General features: G+C 39.7%; 1 long non-coding RNA gene across 1 annotated transcript; it reads left to right on the top strand.

Moving 5' to 3' along the window:
- Window positions 1–2014: 2014 nt before the first annotated feature.
- LOC148928638 (uncharacterized) lies at window positions 2015–9686 on the top strand. Its single transcript, XR_016128922.1, has 2 exons — window positions 2015–7681; window positions 9051–9686. It is a non-coding gene; the product is annotated as an uncharacterized LOC148928638 (long non-coding RNA).
- The last annotated feature ends 8302 nt before the right edge of the window (window positions 9687–17988 follow it).

The following is a 17988-nucleotide window of genomic DNA, read 5'->3' on the forward strand; positions in this document are numbered from 1 at the left end:
GGCAACTCTAACAGGTCTGGATGGTACAAACTTAAAGTAAAGAACAAAAGTAAAAAGTAACTAAAAAGCAAAAGTGGTCCAAAGTAAAAGTGGATTGTGATGTTTTCTTCTTTAACAAGTATTAACAGAGATTATATGAACACAAACTCCATGGATAAACTCAGACTCTCAACTTCAAACACAAGATCCATCAATTAAAAGGCTTAACTTGAAGATTAACGACTAATAACTGCAGATTACTTCTACTGGCTAACATGCAAGGTGGTGATAACAACACAAAACAGGAAACTCATGCACGAAAGCTTAAACTGAAACATGAACTTGAAATTTCGATTAACAACTCCGGATTTAGCCTACTCAAGCGAAAACATGCGTAAACACTTAGAAAATAAAAGCGATAACTAGATCTAACTTTCCTAGGCAGAATGAATCAGATTCAAACCAAAGAGAGATGCGAAAAAAAAACTTCATAATTAAAGCGTTTGGATCTTAACGAAACACTTCAAAAGGCAACAAGATTTAAGTTTGCAACAGATCCAACGAAGAAAGCTAGTAAGTTAAACTAGGAAAGCGATTAAAGATTGTTTATGCCACTCCGGGCGATGAAACTGCTACTGCTACGAGACAAACTGGCTGGAACGGTGGATGATGACTCTCCGGTGGACGTCTGGACTTCAGGTGACCATGGCTGTGGCGAGGAACGAGAAGAATGTGGATAATGCTGAAGGAACTGATCTTCGAGAGAACTAGGAACTCCTTTCTCTCTCTCCAAGTGGCTTCTTTTATAGGGAGGCTTGCCCTTGCTTTTAGGGTAGACTTCCTTCGCGAATTGAATTTTCTGCCCTTGTTCATGGTTGATCATCCCAGCTATCCTCCTTCTCCATCTCGAGCCTTTTCTCTGGCATGCATCCTGGTCAGTATTGCACCCTTCTAGCGCTCTTTTCACCTGCGTCGTCCGAACCGTCTCCTACTGACTTGGACCCTTTTATCCCGCACACTTAAGCAACTATTTTGCGGATAATACATGCAAATCATGACATACTGACCAGTAACCAAGGCTTAGAATACATCTTATCACAGTTCAATAAATAATTATCAGAGTATAGGAGAACAGTCAATGTTATCTAGAACCTTAGTACGCAACGGATGAACAAGGTCACATGTGTTAAGACATGCACCTCCGAGAGCCTCTACTTAAAATAAAAAGGAAATCATCAACTTTGCTCAGCATTCTCCACCGTCACTGCTCAACCTGCACATTTAGAAATATATGCAGGGCTGAGCTTACTAAATTCTTTGTGAACTAAAGTTCGACTGATCAGTCTAAGTTCTTTCTGTACTTCTGCCATATCTGAACACCAAGTGCCGTGGAGATGGTGCTCTTCCACGGTCACCACCTACATCTTTCTTCAGCCGGGGAGGTGGCCACCTCCCAACGGCCTCCACTATATCATATTTGTGCCGTAGAAGGTGGCCACCTTCCACGGTCACCTGTGTACGCTAATCCGAGTAGGAACACCATCCTCACTCGGACCCGAATTCGATTCTTAAGTTCCAACCAAACAGATAGGCTCCATACACATAAAACAAATCATTTATGGCAAGACAACATCATTTGCATAAATAACAAACATAAGTTTTTTTTCATCCACATTAGTATGGAGGATAGAAAAGTTCACCTTGTGCATTTAAACTTGAATTTCCTTACTCTTACCATAACTTGCTCGCGAAGATAGCTTTCTTTTTGAAAATAAAAACATGTGCTTAATCAGACTCAAGGAAAAGATAGTATATACTTAGAATGCATGCATCCTATATGTTTTTTTTTTCTTTCTGTTCTTTGTTCTTTGTTAGAGACATTATAAAAATCTTTTATCTTAATTAAATTGGAGCTGCGTTAAGTACTTACTCTTTCTTTCAATTTACGCGCCGCCTGATATCGCATGTCCCGAAAATCCTACACCCTCGACCCCATTACACTCATGGCTAAAATCGCATTTGGTTACATTTTGGGATTTAATTAAGTGCGCTATCCATTTTAATACTTTATTTCGGAAAAAGAATCCATTCGCAAATTATTTAATCGTTCGGGAATTAATTAATAACTCCAACAAATAATTAATCAATCCAATGAGTCTTTATTTAGTTCTAGTCCACCACAAATATTTACCTCCTTCGGCCCAAAGTTTTAATTCAAAACATTGTTTGGCCCAATTCTTTCAATTTATTACCTAAGTCCAAGATAATTAAATAGCTCATCTTACTGTGCAAGCTCATCTTCTCCATCTCCCCCAAATTGAAATTCACAGAATCACACGTCATCTCTCTCTCTCACAATTGCAGCGCCACTGGCACCGCCATTCTCTTCCTGGCCGACTCCACCGCGGCACCTCACCGTCGCCGGTTGCATGTTTCTCCTCCTCTAATCTAATTCCCCCGCTCTTTCCTTCCGCCTCCAACACAGAAAATGCCAAATCAGGAAATCCGTGTTTCCTCTCTCCAATTCTCCCCCGAAATAGTAAATATCGTGCCCTAGCTCTTTCTCTCTCTCTCTCTTCCGCCGCCGCGTCGGTCCTGCCTCATCCCCCGGCCATCGTTCCTGTCCCTGCTACTCGCCGACGTGGGGCCTCTTCGGGCGCTCGTGGGGCAGCAGCAGCGCCATCCTCCACTTCTCCTGCTGCTCGCTGTGTCACTCCCGTTGGCGCTTGAGACGGCCGAAGCCACCGCTGCTGCTGTGTCTCCGTCGTTGTTCGACCGTGGATAGGATAGTGGTTCTCCGGCGCGGTGAGCTGTTGAGCTGTTGGTCCGTCGCTGGGCAGCCACAATCCCATATCTAAAAGCTAAGTTCTTTCTTTATATTTTAGTGAACTTCTATCTAGATTTTGATTAACAAGGAGAAGGTGAAAGCTTTAAATTCATAGCTGAAGTTGCTCTTGTGGTTAGGAAACTTCTTATGTGATTGTTGCTTCCGAAAATTAAAATTGTCTATTAGATGATGATATTTGAAACAAAAGATGTGGGATTGGTGATTACCTCAATTGGAAAAATTGTCTTTGAAAAGAAAAAATAATTCTTCTATCTAGCTCTCAATTTCCTTGAATTGATCAACTGTGATGGAATTGTGGATGAAGAATGACATGCATATATTGTTGGACTCTTTGGGATTAAATTTGTGACATAGTAGCAGGAGGTGGAAAAAAAATGGCTATGTGGCTTGGAGGAGGGGAGAGTAATGAGGAGGAAGGAGGTGGAGGAGAAGTAAACAAGAATTAATTTGACGTGGGTTACTTTGGGCTCCAACAATTAATTTAGTTATTCAAGTATTCCATGAATGGGCTCTAAAATGATGTAATTTTTTTTTCTTCCTTAATTTAAGCCCACTATGCATTTAAATTATTTTCATAAAATTTGACAAGTAAAAGTTTGATGCATAGATTAAGATTCCTCTTTATCGATTGTGCATATTCAGAGCATCGACAATGGCTCAATGACTAGAAACTAGACACGTCCTGCTATATCATTAGGACTAGAAACTGCATGCCACATCACTAGGACACCCAACTGCACAATAGTGGAAAAGAAACTGGACTAGCACTAGGACTAGCCACAATAAACAAAATTATAAAAAAACAAATAAATTACATTAACACAAATACGGAATTAAATTTTATGACACAAATACGGGGAAGATACAACCATTTTATTTAATTTTTAAAAAGTACTTCCTAAAAAAATTACATAAATAAAAAAATACATAAAAAAAAATTCTATCGCCGTGCAGTATTCCGCGCACACAACTCTTCAATTAAATCCTTTTGGAGTCGAATATGAACATCCACTTGGCGCATGTCGGCATGTGCCTTGAGGCGGCCGAATTCATCGTGAAGTACCCCCATTTGTATGTTGGGGGTGGCCACGCCGTGGCTTGGACCGGCTTCATCAGCATCGTTATTGGCCCAACTAGTCAGTTGTACACCTTCATCTTCGACTATCATGTTGTGCTTGATAATACAAGCGTACATTATATCATCAATGCAGTCGACATGCTACAAATGCGTTGGAACCCTAACTGCCACCCATCGAGCCTGGAGCGCACCAAATTCCAGCTCCACGTCCTTGCGTGCCAACTCCTGCCGTTCCGCAAAGTAGGCCTTCCTTTCACCAGATGCGCATCTGATCGTCTTCACAAAAACGGGCCACCTAGGGTATATCTCATCCGCCAAGTAGTAGCCCATATCATGCTGGTTGTTGTTGGCGACAAAACTGATGGCCAGACCGACACCCTGGCACTGCTCGTGGAAAAGGGGCGACGAATTGAGGACGTTGCGGTCGTTGTTCGACCCGGCTACCCCAAAATACGCATGCCAAATCCACAGCCGGTAATCAGCTACTGCCTCGAGGGTCATCATGGGATTCTTTCCCTTGTAGCCGGTCGTGTAGAACCCTTTCCATGCGGCAGGACAGTTCTTTCACTCCCAATGCATACAGTCTCTGCTGCCCAACATCCCCGGGAACTGTTAATGCTCTGCTGCCCAACATCCCCGCTAATCTATATTTCTGAGTTCAGGTGCGTAATAAATCTGATCCTAGAAGTTGTGGTTATCTGACCTGGCAGATGCAAAAGAGACGAGATTGAGGTGAAATTCAGATGCCGTCGTCCGAACTTGGGAGAATTAGAAGTTGGCGACAGGAGCATAGAGGAGCAAATAGCAGATATTTAGAGCATCTTATTCAAGGGCACAAGCGTTAAATCACCAAAAGGATGCCCTAGGGATCAGAGCCTCACCTATATAAAGAGCTCAACCTTAAGGAGCAAGATATCACTTCTACACACACTCTCTTAGCTCACTTTGGAGGCTCCTTGTTTCATTCCTGTTTTTCACACTTCAAATACTCGTTTCACTTGCTGCGCACTTGGAGATGGGGTGATTTCTGGCCACCGTCGTGGTTCTCATCATTTTGCTGTCGTGTAACACCGCCTTGTGAAGGCGAAGAAACAATATTTACCTTGCTTTGTTTAGTTTGCTTTCCGTTTTAAGTACTTGTTGGTTTTTAGTTTCGTAACTTTGGTTTCTGACTTTGATCTACTGGATTCGAACCTATTTCTCATTATTATGGAAATTTATGTTGGTTTTTGTTGGATCTCGCTGAGTTGATGTTTAGTTCTTGCTTTTCCCTTTCGTTGTTGTTGATTGTTGGATGGTTGGAGCTGAGATCTGTTGGTTTGTTGTTGGAGGCTGTGGATTTACGTTTGGAGATGTTTGGATCTGTTGAATTGTGGTGTATTTGAGTTGGAGTTTCGTAGATCTGGTATTTTCTGTTTACATTTTGCATGATTATGGCTATTTACTTTCTGTTTCTTCATCTGCTAGGTCCAGTAGCGTAGATCTGTTAAGTTTCGGGGTCTAATTTCTCGTTTTAAGTTTAGATTTGAAGTCTACTCTGTTTTTATGGTGTTAAATGCTCTGTTCTTTCTGATATTCTCGTTTGATTAATGAAGAAGATGATTTTTGTTGGTAGTTAGAATTAGATCTGCTTTTGTCAGTACTTTCCGCATGTCCTTTTGCTTTTCTGCAGTTTTTCTAGACCTTGGTCGTTTAAGGAAATTGGTCCCCACTGTTTGCTTAGCTTTTGTTTGTCCAAATTAGGAAAGTCTGTCTAGTCCGTTAAATCCAGTTGTTTTAAAACTTTCAAATATTTCGTTTCTCAAAATCATGCATGTTCCGTACGTTCTCGTTTCTTAGACCCAATAGGTAGAGTAAGGTAATTTTTAAATCTCTTAGACCCATTAGTTTTAAGTTCTCAACCCCAAAAATTGCATGGCTGCAACCAACCCCCTTTTCCAAAACATCCCAAATGCAATTTCGTAACACATCTGTCCTCGTGGTGTCGATTCTTTACTTCCCTGTGCTAGTTGTAGTATAGTGGGTTGAAGTTTTTGAAGAAATAGAGTGCATCCAACGACCCCTATCTGATAGTTTCATGATCTTCTAGACCCTAAGATCTGGTTTAATCCTTTGGGCCTGTTAGATTGAGCTTTACGAAAAACTGCACTGTACATTTCTAGCTCTTCAAATGGTGTCGTTGCTCGGGAGGGATGGTGTTATTTGTGTGTTTGCGAACGTTTTGGTGTAAATAGTTTACTTATTATGTTTTCTTTTGTTTCTTTTTTTAGTTTATGAGCAGGAGCTCCATGTTCGGACACTAGAACAACTCACCTAGTTGGAAAAGCGCCTAGACGAGTTGGCGGGTCAAGAAACCATATTCCCAGTTATCAATAGGGGATCCAGTTCACCTGAGTTCAGAGAGTGACGAGGAACCGACCTCGACAGTCAAGAGTGAACCAGAGTCAACCTCAGAAACAGAGGAGGAAAGCATTGAAGACATGGCCAATGCGGTCGACGATGACCCGGAGATTGGCTCGCTCACTACCCATCTAGATGGCGAGCCTGCCCAGGCTATTGTTACTACCTAGAGACGGAAGACAATCGACATCAAAACGAACGTATTGGGCGTTCTACCTAATTTCTCTGGACGGAGGAACGAGTGCCCCTATGAGTTCCTCAATGAGTTCAGTAAGCTTTGCAGTATTCAGAAGAGGTCCAATGACACGACAGAGGAGGATGAAGAGGGAACCTGGAATGAAAGGGAGATCGGCGCACCGAAGAATAAAGAGGGCTTCGATGCTGAGGGGGCCTGGAGGATGATTGCCCACAAGAAGGTGGCTAAATTCAAGACGAGCTCATCGAAGAGAATACATATCACTGATCCAGTGCTCCACCTGGCGCAAGTGTACATTGGGTACAAAATCCTTGGTCATGTGGGAACAACCCTCACCACTCCAGAGATATACTTTATGTGGTGCATGCTGAACAATGTGAAGGTCCACCTCGGGTACTGGACTGCCTATACATGTCAACGAGTCAGAACCCATTCCGACCGCCATCCCTATACTTGCAACCTGCTAGGAGCCTTCATCCAGAGGAACGTGTCCATGAAGATAGCTGACTCGGTCACCAACCTGGCGATATGCATCGCCCCAGGGTACTTTGATCTCGCGTTCTTTCTCAACAAGGGACTGACCATAATCAAAGACATGTGATAGGATTCTATGAAGTGGGGAAGCTTGATGGACCTAAGGTGAAGACCGAGAAAGTGGAAGGAGAAGGAAGCGAGAGAGTGGATGTTGAAGGGTGGCAGACTAGAATGGAAGAAACAATGTTAAAGCTGGGCGCGAACACGGTGCAAGAACAAGATATTTTGCTGAAACTGCACGAGGAAGCGATGGCTCAGAGGGGAATGATGGCAGCGTAAGCTGAGAAGATGACCCAGGCAGTGGAGACAATGATGAAAATGGTCGTTCTGATCGACCAGAAGATGCTCCGGGTCCAAAAGCAGCGCATGCCACCAAAGTTGCCCGCATAGTCTAGAAAACTGACCCCAGGGACCACCCCAGAGGAGCCAGCATCTAGCGCCCCAGGAATCCCACCTGCCAGGAAGAGAAAGGATAGTACCACCACTAGTGTACCAGTGAAGAAGGATACCCCTAGGCCAGGGGGACAGAAGGCCAAGAAGGATGATGAATCAATCCCACCACCACCCAAGAAAGTGAAGCCAGTGCCTAGGAAGTCTGGTCCCATGGGGGACTAGAGTCAGAATTGAACCCCCCCCCATAAACCAAGTAATTTTAAATTTCTATTTTTTTTATGTCTTTTTACGTTTTAGTTTGTTACAAAGCATGCCTGTATACGTGTGTCTGTGAATATCTATGTTTATCTGCTAAGTTATGTATATATGTGTTTTAGCTGTCTTCTTCCACTTAGCCCAATCCTTGGTCTAATTATGAGAAGTTTATGTTGATATAGGATGCTTTGGTATCTGTTAGTTTGTGTATCTTCTCCCACTTAGCCCGATGCTCGGTCTAAGTGTGAGATGTTTGTGTTTGTAAATATGTGTTTTATGAGTTTGTTGAGTGTCGCACTAACTTAAACCTGGTTTCCACTTCACTGGAATTGCTTGGGAGGTGGGAGGGAGTTCGTGCAAGTCAGTGTCAAGCATGTGTGTCTGTTTGCTAGGTCTAGGAGTTAGTAGTGTGTCGTTCAGTAGGTAATTATGTGTTTATGCATGACTAGTAAAATAGAAAGCAAAATCCCCTTAGTGAGAGTAATTGAAGAGAGAATACATGTCAACTTTGATGCCTCTTTCCTTAATAAATCAAAATCGATTTGGACTCAATTGATCTAGTTGTGAAGCCTTCCATAAAAGTGAGTTATAAGCTTTATACACTTTATACTAACACAAAAAGAGAGGGTTGCCACTTGATGTTTAGGGAGAGAACTTAGAAGGAGAAAAGATATGGTGATAGAAATAACCTCTCAGGCCTAGGGAAAGGGTACTAGAGGTATAAGCTAGACGAAGTCCAAAGGGTGAAAGGAGGAATAAGCTGGACGAAGTCCAGAGGAAAAAAAAATCATTCCGGAGGTATAAGCTGGACGAAGTCCAGGAGAATTAGGAGGTATAAGCTGGACGAAGTCCAGAGGGGAATGGAAAAATAAGATCAAGGGCAGGGAACAATTATAACCTGACCCAAAAAGGGGAACTCTCTGACCCGAGGCATCAGTGGTATGACAATATAAGAGTGAACTATCCTAACATCCCTAGTGATGAATGATTGATCGAGCGAATCCAACAATTGGGGAAGTAAGAGGCTATCTTGACGAACTGACAAACTGATTAGATAGAAGAAGGAAATGGGAGGATTCAGAGACTGTAGGTTCTTGGATTGACCTTAATCTTGTGGGGATGACTGCTAGAAAATAAACCAGTTTATGCATTTATGTGTTAATGTGTTTTATTATGTGTGTTTGTTTTCTTTAAGACCTTTTGAGTCTAGGTCTAGTATTTTGTGTCTTTTCCCATTTTGTAGAGTCGGTTAAGGGGAAACCATGCATTGAAACTTGCCTTATTCCTTTTTCTTGTCTTTATACTTGCGTACTAGTATGGTTTAAGTGTGAACAGTTTGATAAGACTCGATTCATGCATTGGTTCAGGGTGAAAATTCTTTGTTTTTGGGACGCTAATATATATTTCTTAGTTCATGTGCGTAATAAATCTGCCAAACCTAGAAGTTGTGGTTACCTGACCTGGCAGATGCAAAAGAGACGAGATTGAGGTGAAATTCAGATGCCGTCGTCCGGACCTAGGAGAATTAGAAGTTGGCGACAGGAGCAGAGAGGAGCAAAGAGCAGATATTTATAGCATCTTATTCAAGGGCACAAGCATCAAATCTCCAAAATGATGCCCTAGGGAACAGAGCCTTACCTATATAAAGAGCTCAACCTTAAGGAGCAAGATATCACTTTTACACACACTCTCTTAGCTCACTTTGGAGGCTCCTTGTTTCATTCCGTTTTTCACACTTGAAATACTCGTTTCACTTCTTGCGCACTTGGAGATGGGGTGATTTCTGGCCGCCGTCGTGGTTCTCATCATTTTGCTGTCGTGTAACACCGCCTTGTGAAGACAAAGAAACAATATTTATCTTGCTTTGTTTAGTTTGCTTTCCGTTTTAAGTACTTGTTGGTTTTTAGTACTTGTTGGTTTTTAGTTTCGAAACTTTGGTTTCTAACTTTGATCTACTGGATTCGAACCTATTTCTCGTTATTATGGAAGTTTATGTTGGTTTTTGTTGGATCTCACTGAGTTGATGTTTAGTTCTTGCTTTTCGCTTTCGTTGTTGTTGATTGTTTGGATGTTTGGAGCTGAGATCTGTTGGTTTGTTGTTGGAGGCTGTGGATTTACGTTTGGAGATGTTTGGATCTGTTGAATTGTGGTGTATTTGAGTTGGAGTTTCGTAGATCTGGTATTTGGTGTTTACATTCTACATGATTATGGCTATTTACTTTCTGTTTCTTCATCTGCTAGGTCCAGTAGCGTAGATCTGTTAAGTTTCGGGTCTAATTTCTCGTTTTAAGTTTAGATTTTAAGTTTACTCTGTTTTTATGGTGTTAAATGCTCTGTTCTTTCTGATATTCTCGTTTGATTAATGAAGAAGATGATTTTTGTTGGTAGTTAGAATTAGATCTGCTTTTGTCAGTACTTTCTGCATGTCCTTTTGCTTTTCTGTAGTTTTTCCAGACCTTGGTCGTTTAAGGAAATTGGTCCCCACTGTTTGCTTTGATTTTGTTTGTCTAAATTAGGAAAGTCTGTCTAGTCCGTTAACTCCAGTTGTTTTAAAACTTTCAAATATTCCGTTTCTCAAAATCATGCATGTTCCGTACGTTCTCGTTTCTTAGACCCAGTAGGTAGAGTAAGGTAATTTTTAAATCTCTCATACCCAGTAGTTTTAAGTTCTCAACCCCAAAAATTGTGTGGCAGCAGCAAACCCCCTTTTCCAAAACATCCCAAATACAGTTTCGTAACACATCCGTCCTCGTGGGATCGATCCTTTACTTCCCTGTGCTAGTTATAGTATAGTGGGTTGAGGTTTTTGAAGAAATAGAGTACATCCAACGACCCCTATCTGATAGTTTCATGATCTTCTAGATCCTAAGATCTGGTTGAATCCTCTGGGCCTGTTAGATTGAGCTTTACGAAAAACTGCACTGCACATTTCTAGCTCTTCAGGAATCCCTCTCCCCGTACATCTGCTTCAGATCCTGGCAGTCTTCGGGGGTAGGGCTTCGAAGATATTGCTCACCGAATATTTCAATGAAGCCCTGACAGAAAAACTTCAGCCACAGTAGGGAAGTTGTCTCACCGATGTGTAGGTACTCGTCCCACATGTCTGCCGCGCCTCCGTAAGTCAACTGTCTGATTGCCGCTGTGCACTTTTGTATAGGTGTGTGGCCGGGTCTGCCAGCCGCATCGTGCCTGAACCGGAAACACATATATCGACGCTCTAAAGTGTCAACAATACGCATAAACAGTGACCCACGCATCCTAAAACGCCGCCCGAAAAGGTTGGCCCCAAACCACAGATCCGGAGCGAAGTAGTCTTCATATAGCCGCTGATATGCAACAACGTGATCCCGATCAACCAAACCTCGGCGGTGGACAATGGATCGAGGTACCGCCGGCTGCTGCGGCTGCAAGGCCCTTTGTATCAGCCGATTTATCTCGCGGGACATATAGGCTGTCAACTCTTCGTTAAATCGTCGGCTGAACTCCTCAGCTTCCCCACCACTACCACCCACACTGCTGCCACCCGCATCACCCATTTCGCGATATTGCTCTTGTACAGAAATTAAGAGAGAAAGAGAGAAACTCGTTAAAACAAGTGGTGCGAATGAAAATGACGTGCAGATATCAGTATATATAGAGGTTCAAAAATTTTAAAAATAATAATAAAAAACTACGCTAGCCGATCGGGAGCCTGCAGTGGCGGCTAGCGAATCGGTTAGCGCCCGCGAATCGGCTAGCCGACCCGCTAGCCTCCATTGCGGATGCTCTCAATGCTCTTTTAATCGGATACCCATTCGATATCCTTTAGAGGTAAAATAAAATAGGAAAAGTCGGGGTGTTACATTTTTTGTACTTGAATTTATTTGAAATTTTAGAAAATTGTCCTAAGCCCTTACTATGTGAATACAGTAGAAGACTAAATTACTGAAAACTAGATGATTAGTGGGGCTGGACTTAACATGGAAATAAAAAAAAAGTTGCGGGAATAAACGTAAACAATGGCGGACACTAAACGGGGAAGAAGAAGACTAAGTCATTAAACATGACTAATATAATACTCCCTTCGTCCACAATAAATAGAGCAATTTGTGTATGGCACGGGTTTTAATGTAGAATTGGTAAAGTAAGAGAGAAGGGAAAAAATTAAGAGGGAAGGAGAAAAAGTAAGAGAGAAGTAGTGTTAGTGGAATGATGTGTAGAGTTATTATTTGTTGAAAACTTTTCATAAATGAATGTGCTATATTTTTTGTAGACGGCCAAAAATGGTAATTATGCTCTATTTTTTGTGGACGGATAGAGTATTATTTTATACTCTTTCATAAAATGACGTGTTATATTCCTTAAAAAGGTGCGCAGCTTTAAAATGAGCCTTGTTTGCACTTTGCAGTATTAAACTACTCCCTCCGTCCACAAAAAAATAGAACAATTTGTGTATGACAGAGTTTTAATATAGAATTGGTAAAGTAAGAGAAAAGAGAAAAAAGTAAGAGAGAAGGAGAAAAAGTAAGTAAGAAGTAGTGTTAGTGGAATAATGCGTAGGTTATTATTTGTTGAAAACTTTCTATAAATGATTGTGCTCTATTTTTTGTGTACGGCCAAAAATGGTAATTCTACTCTATTTTTTGTGAACGGAGGGAGTACTAGTAATACACATGTTCAATTTTCTTCATTTTTCATTTTACCTTTAGTTCAATGATGTAAAATTTACTCCCTCCGTCCTATAGTAAATGTCACACTTTCCTTTTTAGTTTGTCTCACTAAAGATAAAATGGTAATTCTGCTCTATTTTTTGTGAACGGAGGGAGTATTAGTAATACGCGTGTTCAATTTTCTTCATTTTTCATTTTACCTTTAGTTCAATGATGTAAAATTTACTCCCTTCGTCCCATAGTAAATGTTACACTTTCCTTTTTAGTTTGTGATTCACTTGGATTTTACATGATTTTAGAGGGTAGTTTTACTTGAATTTGATCGTATATTGTGTATTTTGAGACATGGTTTATAGCTACTTCTTTATGTTATTGGTATTTTGACCATTTTGTGAAGAATGTGTAGAAAAAAGGGTCGAAAATGAGCTTAAATGGAGAAAGGTGGAAAAAGGACGAAATTGCAGCACGAGGCTGGCGAACCGCCAGCTTTGCATCAGTACCAACTTGGGGACTCGCCAGGTCCTTCGCCCAGAATTGCCGAGAGCAGCTGGCGACTCGCCAGCTTCACCGTACAACGAACCTGGCGACCCGCCAGGTTCGGCCGACTGATCCAAACAAGGAAATTTCGAGCCCTATTTAACCTAATGTGCATGGGACGCCTCCTACAACATTCTACACGCCTCCTACCCCAAAAATACTACTTTTTCACCTAGGAAGAAGAGAAGAACGAGCAGAGGACGAGTATTCATCGCAAGATTGAAGACGAGGCCTCCAATCCGCCCAATCCAATTCTAGGAGTTTCTACTTTTAGTTTTATTCTTGTTCAAACAATGTTTTTGAATATTTCTTTGAATATTTCTTTGACTTTTGTGATGAACATGAGTAGCTAAATCCTTCGTAGAGTTCTATGGGGGAGATACAATGATTCTTATGTTTAATTGATTTCCTTTTTCTATGCCTTGGCATGTGGTTATTTTGATTTCTTCTGTGCTTATACATTTATTTGACTGATCACCTTATAAATGCATGTGGATTTTACTACAAGAACTGAGAAGTGAGTAGTTTAATTTGAAAGAGAAGAAATTGACGTCTTTGCCAATATAATCGAGAGATTTGAGCCTTTGAATGAAGCTAAGTATCTTAGGAGCTATTAGGAGTTGTTGCCTTAGTTCTAGGAAGGAGACTTCGGTTCTAGGTAGCAATCTACAAATTATATGCTTTGAGAAAAGATATAGTTTTACCTTAGTGATAGCTTAATAACCCTTGAGACCCTTTGTTGGCATAGTTAGGAAGTTAGTTGAGCATAGGATAGTTGTTATCGATCCCGTAGGATTCTACCCTTCTCATCTTTGATCTACATCCGTTTTCTTATTTGCTTTTAGTTCTCTATTTGTTTTTAATTGTGTTTACCTTGCTTTTAAATAGATTTAGAAAACCCAAATATCCGTTTCATCTAGATAGTAGTAGTGGTTGGTTCGTGGTAATTAGGTTGGCACTCATTGTCTCTGTGGATACGATACTCTTTGCTTACTATTTGCTACATTAGTCCCGTACACTTGCGGGTATACTTGTGTTAAAAATAAGTTGAGTCAGTTTGTCTCACTATAGATGTCACATTTCTTTTTTTGGAAAAAAACTCTGACACATTAATATAAATACACTATTTTCTCTTTCCACCTAACAAACAAAACAACATCTCCTATAATCCCGTGCCATTTGCCGAGTGTGTCATCTATTATGGGATGAAGGAAGTACTATTTTTAACAAGGGTTTTTGGCTTTTTAAACCAAAACCTTTCCCCGAATTCCGGTTTTTCCCATGAACTATGAGATTTGTTTTTAAAACCACGAACTTTCATTTCGTTAGGATTTTCCCCTGGCGGGTCAACGACGAAACCCGGGTTGTATACATGTCAATTTTAATCCTATTTGTCACTAAATTGATTACTTAGATACTATTTGGCACAATAATACATACGGTCACAATTATTACATAACAAATGACAACCTTTGAATAAACAAAACACAACTTTAACATTTTAAATTATGCTATTCGGGTCGGAAATGTGCTATTCGGGTCGGGTTGGGAAAATCCTAACGAAATGAAAGTTCGTGGTTTTAAAAACAAATCTCATAGTTCATGGAAAAAACCGGAATTCGGGGAAAGGTTTTGGTTTAAAAAGCCAAAAACCCTTTTAACAATTCATTAGCATTATAAAATTGAAAAATATGCAAAAATATGCTATGGACTCTGCATTGTTCAATTTTTGTTGAGATTTTGTGAGACGGAGTAGTCTTAACTAAATCGGTTCAGTTCACCTATTTAATTTGAGTTTAAGATGAGTTTGAGTTGCTAGAATTGTTTAAAATTTGATTTAATTGCTATTCTGCTTCTAAAGTTAAATGTGAATTTTTTGCATTTGATTACTATATTATTTATATTTTTATCCTCAAAATATGGCTAATTTTAAATGACATGCGTTTTAAATTTTAACGTGTAATTGGTATAAATAAGAGATTAAAGCATTACTTACAGAGAAAAAATGATTAAAGCATTATTACAGAGAATGAGACACATAACATTAAAAAGAAAAAAAGTTCCCTTATCTAAGGATGATCTAATTTTAAAAATGACCAAAACAAGTTATTTTAAAGGATAGATGAAGTGAAATTTACATATAGCGTAGCCCTTACTCAAAAAGTTTCTGCGTCTGCCCCTAAGTGCGACGGAAGGAATAGTATATATACTTGCGAAGGACCTCCGAAGATTATAATCTATAAAATTAAGTCTTTCATATAAAAATGTCATATTATGTATTTACTTGGCGTAATCTAAAACATTATGCCAAATTAGTTAGAGAAATAGTAGTATAAACTAATTAAAGTCTAGCTATGTGTCTAAATTAATTTTATTAAGCTTAAGCTCACTTGCGAAATAAACATAAACCCACCTAAATAAATATCCCAGCCCAGCCTTATTTATCTTATAGGCCCAGAATTAATCAAACCAAACACAATCATAAGTTAATAACTGGCCCATTTTTCATACTACCTCCTTCCACCAAAATTTGTCTCACTTTGATCTGGCACGGGTTTTAAAAAATATAATGGAAAGTGAGTTGAAAAAGTTTGTGGATTGTGGGTCCTACTTTTATATATTAGTTTTATAATAAAATGTGAATAGAAATGAGTTAGTGGAATATGAGGTCCACTACCAAAAATGGTAAAAGTGAAATAGGACAAATTTAGGGGGACGGACGGAAATTGAAAAATGGGACAAATTTTTGGTGGATAGAGGTGAGGTAGTAGTATCTAAAATTTGGCTAGACTCAGTTTTTTTCTCGACCTCACCCTGATCACCAAAGAAGGTCCGAGTTTATACTTTTATATCTATTCTCTGTTGAGCTACTTTGGTAAAATAAACAAATGAGTGGGAAACAAATCAAGAAGATATTCAAAGATTAGGGAATTGATTTATAATTGATTGTAATTATTCTTTCCCTGATTTACAGCTAGGGTAAATCTTACCATATGTAATTAACCCTGAGCCTATTTAGGCGTGTAGTCCCCTTCACAATCAAACAAGTTGAATGAATATATGATCCGAAAATTCAACATGGCTTCAGAGCAGGATAATCAGAGACTCAGAAAATAATCACAACCCAAATATACCTTGTCCCGACCAGAAGGCGACAGACAACCCAGACCTGCAGAATGTCAGGAGAGGAAAAAGACGTTAAACCCAGCTTGGCCGTGATGTACCAGAGTACGTCGGACCCATATCTGATCTATAACTTGGAGGAAAAATTCAGCCGGATTATCCAAGGGGACACGGATCTGGAAATCTACTGGCGGACCTTGCACGGTGTGTGGGTGGAGATCGACCGCTGCCAAGGCAGACCCATTACCTACTGCGATAAAGGAGTATGTCAGTATCGAGATATCACCAATCAACAGAGATTATACAAGTTTTTGGCTGGATTATGTTGGGGTTTGTATACTAAAAGATTCTTCGAGCGTACATGCCTTTGTACAGTCAGCTTGTGCATGTATACGAGAAACGCCACGTCCACTTGTTTGCCTAATTATGAGAATAAATAATATAATATAATGATTTATTATTGAAATATGATAAACAAGTCTAAGGCTTTTTACTAAGAAGGTCAAGTAGGAAAATTCGATGAATCTCCTCATGAGTTTTCCAGTAGAGGACTAGGCCAGATCTAGTAAGAAGAAAAACGTATTCACAACCTAGATAGGCTTTGGCTACCTATTGGTACGGTTGCGGTGTTTGTGATAATTCTCTCTTACCTAAGACAAGATTAGTAACACCAGTGTGGTAAAGCACTGAAAGGATCTAATATGAAATGTATTCTTTATTGCTATCTACTGTAAGAATATATTTCAGAAATTTTAGTATTTTCTAGTATATGGAATTAATATCAATATTGTTTATTCAGTCATACGCCACTTTGACTTATTAATATGTGAGAGTTTGTATGTAATTCAAGTTCATGATATCTTGGGTGGTAGTAATTGAATAACATGAAGGTATTGGCATATTATTTCATAGAATTCGTGTGCCCAGTGTGGTATGATTAAATCCCTAAGGGGTGATCCCCAAGAGGTGTTTGAAAAAAGATTTTATTATTCAGAAAACTGCGCAGTTGGAAATTATTCCACGAATAATAAATAAAGTTTCAAACTAGAAAAACTCTTTGGAGAATTAATTTAATTCTACTCACATAGTAGGCAAAAGAATTAAATTGACGGATCAAGATAATCTTAAAAGCGGAAAATATTGTAGAATAAAATGGACCCAAGTTATTTGTAATTTGGTGATTTAAGTGGGAGTGCAATATTATTCTTTAGTGGAACAAAATAATATTCCATTGATAATATATTAAATCATGGGTCATTTGATTTAATTAGTAATTTATCTAATGGGTGAGCCCAACACTTAAATCATTCCATGGATCCCCTTACTAGCCCCATTAAGTCTATTATAAATAGTGAGGAGTATGGAAAACCCTAGCGCACCACACAGTACACAACACAAACTAAACCCTAACCCTAGCCGCCATTCTTGGCATCTCTCTCTCCCTCTTGGCTCGATTTTTGTGCCTAGCACGTGGGTGATTTATGGTTCTTGTTTTGTTCTTGATCTATCCTAATTCATAGGATTAGATTGAGGAAATCTCGTGCTTTGTGTTTGGTTTTCCTAGATCTCTTCAAAGCTATTTGTTGATTATCCAAGATCCGCCCACACGGATGGATGATCAAGCCCAAAGGAATAGTACGGAAGATACATGGTCGATAACCAAGGATCTCCGGGTGGTGCAACTAGCAACGTCAATCCAATGTCGGATTATGAGGTAACATTTAATTCACGTCGAATATGCATGTTTATGTGAATATTTGATGTGTGATCTATAGATCTATGTTTATTGCATGAAATTGGAATCGAATGCATAATCACCTAAATAGATCCATTAAGGACCTATTTGTTTTCCGTGTCTTCCATTGTGGTAGTCCCAACAATTGGTATCAGAGCCAATTTTTAGGCTCTGATTATGTATTTGATTAATTGAGTTTTTCGAAAATTATAGTGTAAGAATTTGAGATTTTCGAAAATAATGCAATATGGTTTGGATCTA

The sequence above is a fragment of the Salvia hispanica genome, chromosome 4 (assembly GCF_029641045.1).
Source record: "Salvia hispanica isolate PSC_SH4W2 chromosome 4, Shi_PSC_v1, whole genome shotgun sequence".
NCBI lineage: Eukaryota > Viridiplantae > Streptophyta > Magnoliopsida > Lamiales > Lamiaceae > Salvia > Salvia hispanica.